This window comes from Gracilinanus agilis, chromosome 2 (genome assembly GCF_016433145.1).
Source record: "Gracilinanus agilis isolate LMUSP501 chromosome 2, AgileGrace, whole genome shotgun sequence".
NCBI classification, from domain to species: domain Eukaryota; kingdom Metazoa; phylum Chordata; class Mammalia; order Didelphimorphia; family Didelphidae; genus Gracilinanus; species Gracilinanus agilis.
In genome coordinates, this window is record NC_058131.1 from 597,923,518 (window position 1) to 597,938,992 (window position 15,475).

Here is a 15,475-nt window from a genome sequence, read left to right on the forward strand (position 1 = left end):
TATATATATATATATACATTTCATCCTATACAGTGTGTCACAGTTCTCTGTAAGTATACTTCTTCTAGCTACCCTGATAATAATAAAACATTTTAAAAGTTACCAATATGATCTTTTCTTATAAGAATACAAATCATTTGAACTTATTGTGTCCCTTTAAAAGTTTTTTGTTTGTTTGTTTGTTTTCTTTTCTTAATTACCTTTTGGTGATTCTGTTGAGTTCTGTGTTTGGGCATCAGATTTTCTGTATAAGTGAAGTCTTTTCTTTATGAATGCTTAGAAATATTCTATTTTATTAAATTACTATACTTTCCCCTGCAAGAATATATTCAATTTTCCTGGATAGTTGATTCTTTGTTGTAGACCCAATTCCCTTGCTTTCTGGAATATCATATTCCATGTCTTCTGGTCCTTCAGTGTGGATGCATGCAGATCTTGTGTGATCCTAACTGTGGTTCCATGATATCTGAATGGTTTCTTCTTAGCAGTTTGGGGTGTCTTTTCCTTGTTCTGGTAGTTCTTGAATTTGGCTATAACATTTCTGGGCATGGTTAATTAGTGGTTTAATGCAGGAGTTGATCTATGGATTCTTTCAGTCTCCACTTTTCCCTCTTGTTCAAGAATATCAGGGTAGTTTTCTTGGATAATTTCCTGTAGAATGATGTCCAGGCTTTTCCTTTTGTCATGATTTTCAAGTAGTACAATAATCCTTAAATTATCTCTTCTGGATCTATTTTCTATGCCTATAATTTCATCAATTAGGTATTTTATATTTTCCTCAATTTTTTCATTCTTGTTTTGTTTTTTAGACTCTTCCTGCCTTGTGAAGTCATTTGCTTCTAGTTGTTGGATTCTAATTTTTAATGACTGAATTTCTTCCCTGGACTTTTTTGGTCATCCTTCTCCTTCTGGTCCGTTTTTCTTTGTAGGTCATCTTTTACTTCCTTTGCCTCATTTTCAAGTTGATCAATTCTGGCTTTCAAGACACTATTTGATTATTTAAGTTCATGTGCCTCTATTTCCAGATGACTTATTTTGCTTTTTAAGGTCTTTCCCCAATTGACTTTAGATTCTCTTAATTGTTGTTTGATTTGCATTTTGAGTTCTTCCAAAGCCTGAGTCCAATTCATTGGAGTTTATGAATTTTGAGTTGGTATTCCTTGTTCCTCCCCTGTTCCATTTGCCCTTTGTTCATTACCTGGATAGAAGCTGTCAATTATGATTTCTTTTTTCTTTTTCTGTTGTTTATTAATATTTTTTTCTTCTTCCCCTATTGTCATTGGCTATAATATTGCTCCTCTGATTATTTGCTGGATCTGAGCATTGGAGACATTCTATTATGAAGAGGCTTCTTCTTTGTTCTGCTGATTGACTAGATTAGACTTATGGAGTAGTAATGAGCCTTAAGGTCAGATCTTCCCCAGCTGGCAGCAGAAGCTGAAGATATAGGTCAAGGTGTGGGGGCTGAAGGAGCTGTGCTTCCTGCCCTGTTATCAAGGTATTCTGTTGTGGTTGCAGCCTTCTCCCTGGAATCTGAGTAAGTAAGATTCTTATAGCAGATCTCAGCACAATTGGTGGAGGAAAAGTTTTGGAGATTCAGTAATTACATCTTGATGAAAGACTATAAATAATGAAGAAATATCAGTACTCAAATATATGCACCAAATGGTATAGCATTCATATTCCTAAAGGAAAAATTAAAGGAGCTTAAGGAGGAAACAGATAATAAAACCATACTGGGTATGGGGGGGAACTCAACATTCCCCTATCAGTACTAGATAAATCAAAGCAAAAAATAAATAATAAAGATGTAAGGGAAGTAAATGAAATGTTAGAAAAATGGGAGCTAATAGATATCTTGAGAAAAATAAGTAGGGACGAAAAGGAATATATCTTCTCAGCAGCATATGGCACATATACAAAGATTGACCATGTCCTTGGGCATAAACACTTTCCAAACAAATGTAAGAAATCAGAAATAATAAATGTGTTTTTTTCAGGCAATAATGCAATAAAATCATAATTAATAAGGCTTTATGGAAAAGCAAATTTAAAATTAATTGGAAACTAAATAAACTAATTCTCTAAAACTTGTGGGTCAAAGAACAAATCAAAGAAACAATTACTGATTTCATCAAAGTGGACGATAATAAGAAAAAACATATCAAAATCTATGGAATGCAGCCAAAGCAGTACTCAGGGGGAAATTTATATCCCTAAGTGCATATATGAATGAATCAGAGATGGAAGAGATCAATGAATTGCGCATACAACTTAAAAAACTAGAAAGAGAACACATTAAAAAAACAGGAAAAAAAAACAAATTGGAAATCCTAAAACTCAAACGAGAAATTTAAAAAATTGAAAGTAACAGAACTGTTGAACTAACAAACAAGTCTAGGAGCTGACACTAACAAATAAATTAGTTACAGTACTGGTTAATCTAATAAAAAATGAAGAAAAACATATTAACAGTATCAAAGATGAAAAGGGCAGCCTTACCTCTAATGAAGAGGAAATTAGGATAACTATTAAGAACTATTTTGCCCAACTATATGGCAATAAATATGACAATCTAGGTGAAATAGATGAATATTTACAAAAACATAAATTGCCTAGATTAACAAAAGAGGAAATAGAATACTTAAAAAAATCTCATCTCAGAAAAAGAAATTCAACAAGTCATCAAGAAAAAATCCCTAGGGCCAGATAGATTCACAAGTATATTCTAGCCAATATTTAAAGAACAACTAATCCCAATACTATACAAAGTATTTGACAAAATAAGCAAAGAAGGAGTTTTACCAAATATGGTACTGATTCCAAAGCAAAGCAGACCAAAAACAGAGAAAGAAAACTATAGACCAAAATTAATTAAGAAGAAATTCCTGAATTAGGATGATTTTTTAAAGATTATTTCTGTTGTCAATTTCAAATTGAGCATCTATAATTCTGATAAAGATTTAAATTCCCAACTGCTAGTTACCTCCCATTTCCCTGAGGTCATATTGAATTTACAATTCACATCTATTCCTCACCATTTCACTGAGCAACTGTCTTCATTGGAAATATCAGTAGGAATTTTCTACACTATTCTCCTTTCTTGATTATCTTTATTTTCCATCTCTTTTGAGGAGACCCTTTCATTTCTTTAAAACAATCTTCTTCCTCTTTCTCTTATTTCCTTTATTATACTACTATTAAACCAATAAAGTAACAGTTGGCTTTCTCCTTCACCAAGAAAATAATTTCTCATTTCTGCTCTACAATAAATTATGCCATCAACAATTATGAGAACGATCTTATCTTTTATTTCCTTCCCTGATTATCTATAATTTTTCCCTTACTTCTACAATCTTTATTTTTGTTCCATTTTTTCCATATCTGGATTATTTTACTCTAGTTTATGGAATCAGAATGCGATGTGTTGTCCCTGGGTTCCTCCGGTGTAAATTCATAAAACATGAGTACAAAGCATTTTTCCAATTAAAAACAAACAAACGAAAAAAAAAAACACACACAGCCAAATATGTCATTCTAAGGCAGAAAGCCTAAAAAGATGGCATGTGTTGTCAGCACCGACCTCCTCAGACTGATATTCAGTCAACACAGCTGGCATTTTCCAGCTGGTGCCAAGTTTCTATGACACTGAACCAGAGCTGATTGAAAGAGATTTACAAACTGATCAAAAAAGAAACTTGATATCATCTGTGCCCAGCAATATCTTCTCTCTGGACAGAGGATTGAAACTGAGTGTGAGGTTTTTTTTTATTATTTTGTTTTTGTTTTTGTTTTTTAATTTTTTGTTTTTTTATAGTTTTTTATTAAAATTATTCTGAATCAGAGGCTGAAAAAATAAGGACTTTCAATTTAAATTACTCTATTCGTATTATCTCATAGGAATCTCACAACAGTCTAAGCAGATAAGTATTACATGTTTATTATATCCACTTTACAATTGAAGAAATTGAGGTTCAGAAAATTTAAACACTTGTTTTATTACCAATAACTAGTGTCAGAAGTAGGATATTTTCCCAAGACATTAGGACATTTAGGTATATGGTATATGTGTATGTATGTGTTTTTGTTCATAACCGCATATATATATATATATGTGTATGTAATATTTTATATAGTAACTCCCATGATATAGACATACTTTTCTATTGATATCATTTTGTACCTAACTCAACTTGGTGCACAAGTCAATACTTATTAAATATTCTCTGATTTTGATGATGGAAGAAAAAATCCATTTAAACAAGTGTAGACCAGAAGGGTTAATGGTTGTAGGAAATTAGGTCAAATTTAAAGGAAACAAGGATGAGACTAAAAAGTTAAAGGTAACAAGGTAATCAATAAATTTCTACATATTTACTAAGAGCCTACTATGCTCTAGACCAAGGGTCTACAACCTTTTTGGCTATGAGAGCCATAAACACCACATTTTTTAAAATGTAATTTCGTGAGATCCGTACAATATATTTAACACTGAATACAAGTAAATATGTGCATTTTATGTAAGAACAACACTTTTAAAGTACAATAAGTCTCTGAACTATTTTTAATAATGTTATTATGTGCTAACCAATGATGAATAAAGTACTTCTTACCATTAATGTGACTTCTGGTGCTACATGGTTTTGCCAATGGATTTGTAGTCTGGTTGATATGTGGTGAGGTTAAGCTTTTTGCAGGTATTGAGACTTCCATCTGTTAAACGTGATCTTAGGTTGGTCTTAATGTTCTTTAGATGTGAGAAAGACTGCTCACATGCATACGTAGAGCCAAACATTGTCAGTACAGCAATACACACGCTGCAGTGTGTGGTATGTGACAGGAAGGGCATTCCAAGTTTTGACAATCAGCTGATCGGCGGGTTGAAGATTTTTCATTTCTCCCCACTTGTGATTACTCACCAACTCTGCTTGCTGTCATGCAAGTCTTTCCAAATCTTCATTCAGTGACCTGAACTTATTCACCCACATGTCTGAGGCCTTCAGATCAGCAGCTTGAAGCTCGAAATCTCTGAAGGAGACACCGGGGATGTAACTCAGGTCAGCACTGTGCACTGCAGCCACCTGTGGATGGGTTATGAACTTAAAAAGATGAGTGCACACACGAAATTCTCCAAAGTGTGCTTTGGACAACTGCAGGAGATTAGATGTGAAGCCCGCTAGCTGTTGAAGATCAAGATGTTGAGCAGGGTCACTTGTTTTGCATGCATCTTTAAACTCTCCCAGTTTTTCAAAGTGTAGTAAATGACCTGTTTCAATGTCAGTGATGAAGAGTTCTAGCTTATTTTCAAATGCAAACACTGTTTGTTGAAGGGATGAGTCTGTATTTCCAATGCCTTGCATTTTCACACTGAGCTGGTTCAGATGTTGCGTTATGTCTACAAGATAGTAGAACTTCAGGAGCCACTAGGTGTTGGCTAACTCAGGATGCTTGACATTTTTCATTTTAAGAAAAGTCAATATTTCTCTCAGACAAGCTGTGAAATGGTTAGGCACCTTCCCTCTTGACAATCAACACACATTGCTGTACAGAAGCAGACCAGGATAATTATTCCCAACTTCTTCCAGCAGTGTTTTAAACTGGTGATCATTTAAAGCTTGGGTAACATAAAATTGACCACATGAATGACCAGCAACTTCACCTTACCAAGATGCTTGCCACACATCTGAGCACAAAGTGCCTCCTGATGTAGGATGCAGTGAAAACTTAGGATGGATCTCTTTTCATGTTCATGAAGAAGCGCTACGAATCCACTGTTTTTCCTCACAATGCACGGAGCACCATCAGTACACACTGAAATAAGTTTATCCATTGGTAGATTTTTTTTTCATTAGCGAGCTCAGTGAAAGACTTGAATAAATCCTTCCCTCTTGTTGTCCCTTTCAAAGGCAAAACAGCAAGACTTTCTTCACATAGTGTATCACCAATTACATACCTTGTAATCATGCTTAACTGGGATAAATGGCTTATGTCTGTTGACTCATCCACAGCAAGAGAAAAGAATAGTGATGCATTTATGTCCTTCAGTTGTGTTTCCTCAATTTGATTTACCATCATTATCGTATGATTGTGAACAGTTTTTGCCAACAGAGGCATGCCTTTTATTCGTTTGATTATCTTGTCTTTATCTGAAAAGTCATCAAAAAGTTCATTGGCAACATCAAGCATGAATGTTTTGGCAGACTCCCCATCTGTGAATGGCTTTCCATTTCTCACAATTGCTAAAGTAGCAGCAAAGCTAGATGAATTCCAGTCACCTTGTTGGATCCAAATATGGAGTTGCTGCTGACTAGCTTGCACTCTGCACAGTAGCTCTTCACATGCTTTCTTCCTGCTGTCCCCCTCAGGATATTTCGATGCAAATGTAGTATGGCGTAGGTCAAAGTGTCTCTTTATATTTGACCGTTTCATTGATGAAATTTTTTCATTGCATGTTAGTCACACTACAGAAACTGCTCTCTCCACAAAGGTGAATTCCTCTGTCCATTTCTGCTGAAAAGTACGATACTCATCATCCTTTAATACTCCTCTTCTTCTTTTAGCCATCTTCTTCAATAAAAGGGTTTGTACAATTAGTTAGGTGACTACTTTATTAAAAGGAAGGAAAGTGCAGTTCAGTTTAATTAGAAAATTTGAAGTTAAACACCAGCAAGGGCTTGTCCCCTTCTCCAGCTGTGAAAACAAAAAGAAAGAAAAACATCCAATTCAAGCTATTTTATTAATCAAAAAAACAGGACTTAATGGGGCACTATAGTACTGATATAACTGCACACATACATATAAAACTCCTTTACACTAAGAAAATTGCTGAAATAAAGAGAGAAAAATTCAGGAAAGATTACTTTTTCCTCTCCCTCTCTCAAGTCAGGCAACAGGAGAAGAAAAAGCTGCCGGCCTGCTGGTTAAGCCATTTGGCCACATAAATTAAGTAGGAGATCAGGAGATTACAGAAAAGAACATGACTTGTGTGCAGGCTTTAGTAAGTAGTAGGGGAAGAGGGTACCTTTTCATGGAAAACTGACCAGGACACATCACACACATTTCCTGGTACTGGTGTTTATCAGTGCTGCCTACTCAATCATTCTGTATCAAATGAAACAACTACTGGGGAGAAATGCTTCTCACTAATGAAGCATATGTAAAGATGTAATCTGACTATAATTCCCCTTTAAGAGCAGGTAGAAAAGTTAAAAACAATAACAATCCCACAAATAGGAAGTGCAGACCCCATGAATAGAGGTAACAAACAAGGCAATGTCCTCACTGACAAATCAATATAGCAGCAGAATAGGTAAAACAAGTGAGACAGTTCCAGGGATTGATTGTAAATGTCTAAATACACTGAGATAAAGCCATGTAAATCAGAGGCAGAGGGGTAACAAACAAGGCAATGTCCTCACTGAAAAATAAATATAGCAGCAGAATAGTTAAAAAAAAGTGAGACAGGATTTTAAATGTATATATGCACTGAGATAAAACCATGTAAATCAGAGGCAGAGGGGTAGAGAATGTAGACAAAAGTGATCAATCACTATACAGAACCCCAAGATATCAGTAACAGGTGTGGAAAGAGTAAAAGGAGGGCAGAAGGAGGAATACACAGCACACCTACCAAGCTGAAGTAAAGATCAGGATTCGTCTCACATGGCAATATCAATGAGGGAGCCTTCTATCTTAGAAGATAGAAGGTACGTGACATGTGATGTCTGTAATAAGGAAATAAAGCAAGTGGATAGGGTTTGTGGGTCCCTAAGTCAGTAGGTGGGAAAGGAGGGTACAATAGTGGAGATAGTAGATCGAGGTGGTAGGAGAGATGTAAGGGAATGGCTGAGTTTAGGGAAATATAAATCATTGAAGTATAATGAGCTACAAGGGGAGAGGATGAGGTAGTTGGGCAGGCAGCTGCAACAGGGAGACACAGACTGGGTACCCAGGCTTGAGACAGAGGACACTGAAGGGAAACAGGCTGAACCCTTTCAGGTAGGAAGGGCACTTCTACAGACAAAAGGTTAGGGCCAGTCAGAAATGGTTTGAAACTAACTAGAGGGCTTTCTAGTCAGTTTCTCAAGTTCACAAAGAAAGAGCCCCAAGGCTCTTCCCTGTCTGTGAAATAGAAGGGCTTCTCAGAGGAAGAATAGAGCTCACCACTTCCTCCAAGATGGACGCCTCCAACTCCCCTCAGGACCCAAAGAGGAACTATTCCTTTCTCTCCTTATCCCTCTTTTATCATTCAACCAACGATTTAGCAAAAAGTTTGATTAAATAACAACAGGGTTTATTAAATTTCAGGGTTGATTATAAAGGACAGAGGAATACAAGGTTTCTCTAACAACCACCTAGGGAGAAGCTCCAGGTTGGGGAGGGACACAAGAATGGGGCAAACTGAGCAAGAGCCTGCTCCCACTCAGCCTGGGAAGCTTTGTTGCCTTTAAGGTTAAGGAATTTATACACAATGAATCAGGAGATAATTTGTATCAAGGGTAAGCCCTACTTGTCTATGGGGCAAACCTAAGTCTTCAAAGTTTGATTGCTACCACCCAAATCCACCCTTCTCCCAAAACCCACAGGAAACTAGGAAAGAAAATGGGGAATGGAATAGGGAAGGTCAGGGAGATCCAGAGGAATTAGCCAAGCTACAAAATCTCAAGAGAAAAGGCACAGATTCAAGCTAGGTTTCAGCCCAAAGACTGAGCTCAGTTGACCCTTCTGCTCTGACCAAGCCTCCCGGATCAACTGCCTCTACTCAGGGTTCTAAACCCTCTCAACTGCCAGAAATTCTGCAGTTAGCCTTTTGCAAGGTTGATTGAACCTCTGCACTACACGTCATGACATTGACATATAATGTGACACACGATGTCATGCATAAACTGTTAGTTACTGAGCCACGGTTCATCTGTCAGTGCTCACAGTGCGAGCTCTTATAACAGTGCCTGAAAAAACTGACTTTATGGCTCCTACAGAAAAAGCCATATCTGGCCCTCAAAAGAGCCAGATATGGCTCGAGAGCCATACATTGCTGACCCCTGCTCTAGACACTATGCTTAGGTACTAGAGAAATACAAAAATAAGTTAGTCTCTGTCCTTAACTATATTACATCTACTGGAGGAGAGTGAATTTACAATCATGGCATTATGATATAGAGGCTATAATATTGTCTTTCATTGTCCTTATGCTGCTATCAGTCTATGTTTCTATGTCACTGTCTGTTTCTCTCAATGTGTTACACACATACAAAACAGCAAAAATAACAACATATATAGCTGGTCAATGAGTGATTCCTCTTGGAAGTCAATAAGAGAAGACCTACTGAGAATTTGAAGGGTTGCCAGCAAGTCTGGAATAAAAAATGATGGAGCTTCCCTGAATTCATAAATTGTTCAAAATAATGAACCTAGCATGTGGTCCCTAAAGAACAGATATTGAAAGAAACATCCTCTCACTTCTTCCCACATCAGAGTATCACTGGAATTATAAATTAGGAGGGAAATAGCCCAATCAAACCACTCACCTTCTACTCACTCATTTCTCTTAAAGATCTTACTAGATTAATTTTTAAGGGCAGTACATCTTATGACTGTTGTGATCTCCTTATACCATATTTGTTTCTTCCAAAGTGTTCTCTATACTTTTGTACCAATTTTAAGAGGGGGCAACAAGCTTGTAATTTCAGCATTCTATGGGCTTCTATTATAGGACTGAAAAATTGAATAATTCTCTAAAGGACTGAAATGGTGGATTTGGGTGATCCAAGATCAGATTCCTTCTAGCTAGAAAAAAAATTGCTGAGGATGAAGAGAAGATGAAAGAGAGAAGCCTTGAATGACTCTGATTTTCAGATCATCACATTGCTATGATTCATTGCTCCAAATCCAATCATTATGCAGTCTTAATTTATTTTTTTTCACTCTTTCCTTCTTTATCCAAATGATATAATACAAGCTGCAATGAGATGGGTCATCAAGTAATGTGATACAGAAGAAACAGCAATAGCAGCTGTGGTCCTCTCTTTAGTGAGGAAATGAAGGTTCATTTCCATTTCATCACTTTAGTTATGTCTACTTTTTTCTTTGGATTATTTTATTATTACTGCTAAAAATGATTGCTGTAAAAAGCAGTCCTAAACATATTCCAATATCCCCTTCCCTTTCCTTACCCAGGACTCTTTCTTCCTACTACCCTGTCTAGCTTTGCCCAGCATCCTTTCCCTAACAACCACCTTCAACTGAGAGTTCTTAACAACATAGAAAAAGAACTTATTTGAGACAATTTATGAAGTGGTTCGACTTGCTGCATTCTCTTTTCTACCCAGGTGGGAGAGAGATCTGGGTGGCTGCTAACTCTGGTGCCAGTCTCACAGAGCACTTGATCTAGTTTCTTGCCTTTGAGTACCCTGCTGGTTCTGTATACACTTAACCAGAGGCAAAATGAGAGAGGGAGCTGGCCCAAGAGCCCTGTGCAGAGAAAGAATAAGTTGTATGGAGCACATCTTAGGCAACTCCATAAAGGCAGTCACAAGACACAGAAAAGGGAGAAGAGGTGTATGTTGCTAAGGTTGCTATCTTGACAAGTCTGATTTCCTTAGAATCTCTCCTAGTCAAATTGACATTTGAAAGTTACCTACTTGTACACATTTTGTGTATTAACACAGACTAATGTAGGTAGCCATGTCGCCACTCAGTTTCATAAATTTACCAGAGAATTATCTCTAAGTACACAGGAGATATAGATCTCAGAATTTTTCCAAGGGGGGAAATGTTCCAAAAGCATTAAATAAATTTTTTTAATTGTACCAGATGTGAGGTAGACCCCTTAATGAATATTAAATATTCTGGGTTCAGAAGACTATCCTATCCCCTCACACTAAAAGGATCACTCCACTAATTTATTCTAGGGGACCTTAGATATTATTCTTTACTAAAAGAATGTATAAAAATAATTTCCTTTACAATTTGCACTTCTCTTTCAAGGCCTAGCTCAAATCCTATCTTTTCCGTGAAGCCTCACCTGTTCAGTTTTGTTCCCAGTGAACTCTTTCTTCTCTGAATTCCTATAGAATAGACTATCTGTGTCTTGAACCTGACATTTATTCAAAATACTGCTTTGTGCTCTCTTTAACCTTTTAAATTATTAACTGCTTTGATAATTCTTTTAAGTAGAATATAGGATTCCACAAAATTATTATATATGATATATGTTGTTGTTCTTTATAATTCACAAGTGCTGTACATATCATAGGCCTGAGGACCAACAGGATGCATGTCCTTATGTTGTATTCTGTGATAAAGGTCTGACACCATAAGAAGTTTTATGAGTTGCCTATCATATTACATAATACATGAATACAGAAGTGACAAATAAAATAAGGAAAGAATATGATTTATGCAAAGTTATCTGTGATTCAATTTAACATTTAAGTTCCTATTCTGTACAAGGAATATATACTCATAGAAAGTGTTCATCGTTCTGCTAAAGCAGATCAATCATAATGTCTGGGTCAAGAAAAGATTTCCTGGGGATGATAAGGTACTTCAGATATTCCTTTATGTGAATGACATTGCATTGATAGCATTAAGTTCTTTTTTTCTGGTTGTGCATGTATTAGCATTCAAATCATATTTCCACATTGTTCATTTTTGAAAGTGAATAAACATGAAACCAAGACCACAAAACATATGCCCAAATACACAAGTGAAAAATTGTATGTTTTCATCTGCTTCAACAGGTCTTTCTCTGGAGGTGGATAGTATTCTTTGTTATAAGTCCCTCATAATTGTCCTAGACAATTGTATTCCTGATAGTAGCTAAGTCTATCATGTTTGATCACTCTGATTGATCGATTTGATATTGTTGTTATTGTGTATGTTTTCCTGGTTCTGCTTATTTCACTCTGCATCAGTTCACATAGATCTTTCCAGCTCTTTCTGAAATAATCCTGCTCACCATTCCTTACAGCACAACAGTATTCCATCACCATTTGATACCACAAGTTGTTCAGCCATTTCCCAACTGATTGACATCTCTTTAATGTCCAATTCTTTGTCAGCACAAAAAGCTCTGTTATAAATATTTTTGTACAAATAGTCTCATTTTTTAAAAATCTCTTTGGTATACAGATCTAGTAGTGGTATTACTAGATCAAAGGCAATGCTTTGTTTCATAGTTCTCTGGGCATTTTGAGTTGCCCTCTAGAATGGTTGAATCAGTTTAAAACTCCATCAACAAACCATTAGTGTCCCAATTCTGCCACATACCCTCCAACATTTATCATTTTCCTTTACTGTCATATTGGTCAATCTGATAGGTATGATGTAATATCTCAGAGTAATAACATCATGTTCTAATACATTTGCTAGCTTCATGGAAAAGATCTGTAAATAAATGGGTTTGATCTCTCCATTCATCCAGGAAAGATTAAGTAAATTAAAAATGTCTATCATACAATTTCAATATGCATTTGAATGACCATCCTACAGAGTTTATCCAACAGTAACTGGACAAAGAAGATAAATGGATAATTATCTGGGAACAGATTTTAAAAGGAAGAAGAATGCAGACTGAATCAGATAGTTACAAAGCACTGTCATCCGAAGTTTACAATAAGAGCAAAGATTCTTGTGCTTAAAAAATTGTTCTATTCTTTTTGTGGCAGAAAGACCTGGAGCTCCACAACCTCCAAAAATAAAAAATGGGTCTTTCCCAGATGCCAATGCAAAGATCCATGTTCAAGGTGAGGAGGCTACAACAAATAATCAACTAATAATCCTGAAGAAAGAACAGAAGAAAAGAATTTCACCAAGAAATTATGGCAAAAAGAAGCAAAGGGGTGGTCTGGGTTAAGATGGCGGCAGAGTAAGAAGCAGCTCTTAACCTCTCCTGACCGAAACACACAAAACTCCTCAAGGGGACATAAAAACAAGTCCAGACGAACGGAGGAACCCCACAACAGGGCACAGCGTGGAAGGTACATGGAATCGAGACATTTCCAGGCTATAAAGGGCTCTCACTAAATCGCAGGCTGAGCAACCACCCCACCCCCACCACACACAAAATCTATAGCTCTGAAGCCAGCTAAAAAGAAATAGAGCAAGTTTGAGGCACCCATCGAGTCATTGGCAGCTCCGGGGCCTGTTCCTGAGAGCAGCAAGATTTAGGAACCCAATAAGCCTGAGAATGCAAGTGAAATCTGAGCGTGAGGGCAGAGAGTGGACGCCCAGCGCAGAGCACACAGGCACTGGCGGAGGCGTGGGTGGAGGCAGACACAGCCAGGAACTAAAGCTCTGAAAACCTGAGTGGGGAACCAGTGCGGACCGGTATACGACTGTGAAAGCAGCACCCTGAGATTTGTAAAGGAACCTCCTGCAGAGGATCAAGCAAGGGGGTCCACTAGGGGGCTTGACCTTGGAAAAAACCAGAACTCAGACCTCAGGTAACAATAGACCGCGGACAGACACTGAGCGCGAGGATAAACCTGAGAAGCTGCTGGGCTAATGATGGCTACCCAACCTCAGGAAACTCAGAAGAGAAAGAATAACAACAAGAAAAAGAAGCCCTTAACACTCGACAACTTTTACACGGAGAAAATCCAGACAACTGAGCAAACAGAGGAGGAGAACAAACAAGCATCCGGACCCTCCTCAAATAAGGAAAACTCCTCACAAGCTATGGAAGAGTTCAAAACTGAGATTTTGAGGGAAATGGAAGAGATCTGGCAAGAAAATAACTGTTTAAAAGGTAAAATCTTGCAATTGAACACCAGAAATGACCAGATTGAAAAGGAATTACAGAAGATTACGGCTGAAAACCGAAAGATTATAGCCGAAAATCAATCCCTAAAGGCTAGAATCGAGCAATTGGAAGCTAATGATCTCTCAAGACAACAAGAACAAATAAAACAAAGTCAAAAGACTGAAAAAATAGAAGGAAACATGAAATATCTCAATGAGAGAGTGACAGACCAAGAAAACCGGTCTAGAAGAGACAATTTGAGAATAATTGGTCTTCCAGAAAAACCAGAAATTAATAGAAACCTGGACTCCGTACTAAAAGAAATTATTCAGCAAAATTGCCCTGAAGTACTACAACAAGAGGGCAATATAGACATCGAAAGGATTCATAGAACACCCAATACATTCAACCCAGAGAAGAAATCGGTTAGAAATATTATTGCCAAATTCAAAAGCTTTCAAGCAAAAGAAAAAATCTTACAAGAAGCCAGAAAGAGACAATTCAAATATCAAGGAGCACCAATCAGGATCACACAGGATCTGGCAGCCTCCACGCTAAAAGACCATAAGGCTTGGAATACGATATTCAGAAAAGCAAGAGAGCTGGGCCTGCAACCACGGATCAACTACCCATCAAAATTGACTATATATTTCCAGGGGAAAGTATGGGCATTCAACAAAATTGAAGAAGTCCAGGTATTTGCACAGAAAAGACCAGGGCTAAATGGAAAGTTTGACATAGAACCACAAAAATCGAGAGAAACCTGAAAAGGTAAATAAGATACTGAGGGGAAAGAAAGAAAACTTATAATTTTTAAATTTGCCTTTTTAAGGGCCTCAGTGAGATCTAATTATCTGTATTCCTATGTAGATAAATGTTATGTATAATTCTCTGTAGTGAACTCTATTCACTATTATAATATTCACTATTATAGTAATCAGAAGAATAATTCACAGGGTGAGGATGGAACACTAAATAATCTAAGATGGCGTGGGGGATGGGAAAGAGGGGGTAAATAGCAGGGAACACCAAGAGAAACTTGAGTGAATAAGAAAATAGAATATTCTATTACACACAAAGAGGGCATGGGAGGGAGAGGGGACAAATACTATTATAAGAAGGAGAGGAAGAGACCATTAAGAGGTAATAATCAAACCTTACTCTTAGTGTAATCAACCCGGAGAGGGAAGAGTAGCTTTATTATCCATTGGGATAAAAAACTCTATCTAACCCTACTGAGAAAGTCAGAAGGGATAAACCAAGGGGAGCAGGGGAGTGGGAAGGTCAAAAAAGGGAGGGGAGAAGGGGGAGGGAATTCATAAGGCCTTTAAAAACAAAAAGAGGGGGAAAAATAAGGGAGGGGGTAGAAAGGGAAGTTAATCAAGGGAGGGGATAAGGGTTAGGGTCTTAATAGCAAACCACTGGTTTTAAAGGAAATAGTTTAAGGAGAAGGGGTAGGAATGGGGGAGGATTTGAAAATGTCAGCAAATGCACAACTGATGATTATAACTCTGAATGTGAATGGGATGAACTCTCTCATAAAACGGAAGCAAATAGCAGAGTGGATTAGAAACCAAAATCCCACCATATGTTGTCTACAAGAAACACATATGAGGCGGGTGGACATACACAAGTTTAAGGTTCAGGGTTTGAGCAAAATCTTTTGGGCGTCAAATGAGAAAAAGAAGGCAGGAGTGGCTATTATGATTTCTGACAAAGCCAAAGTAAAAA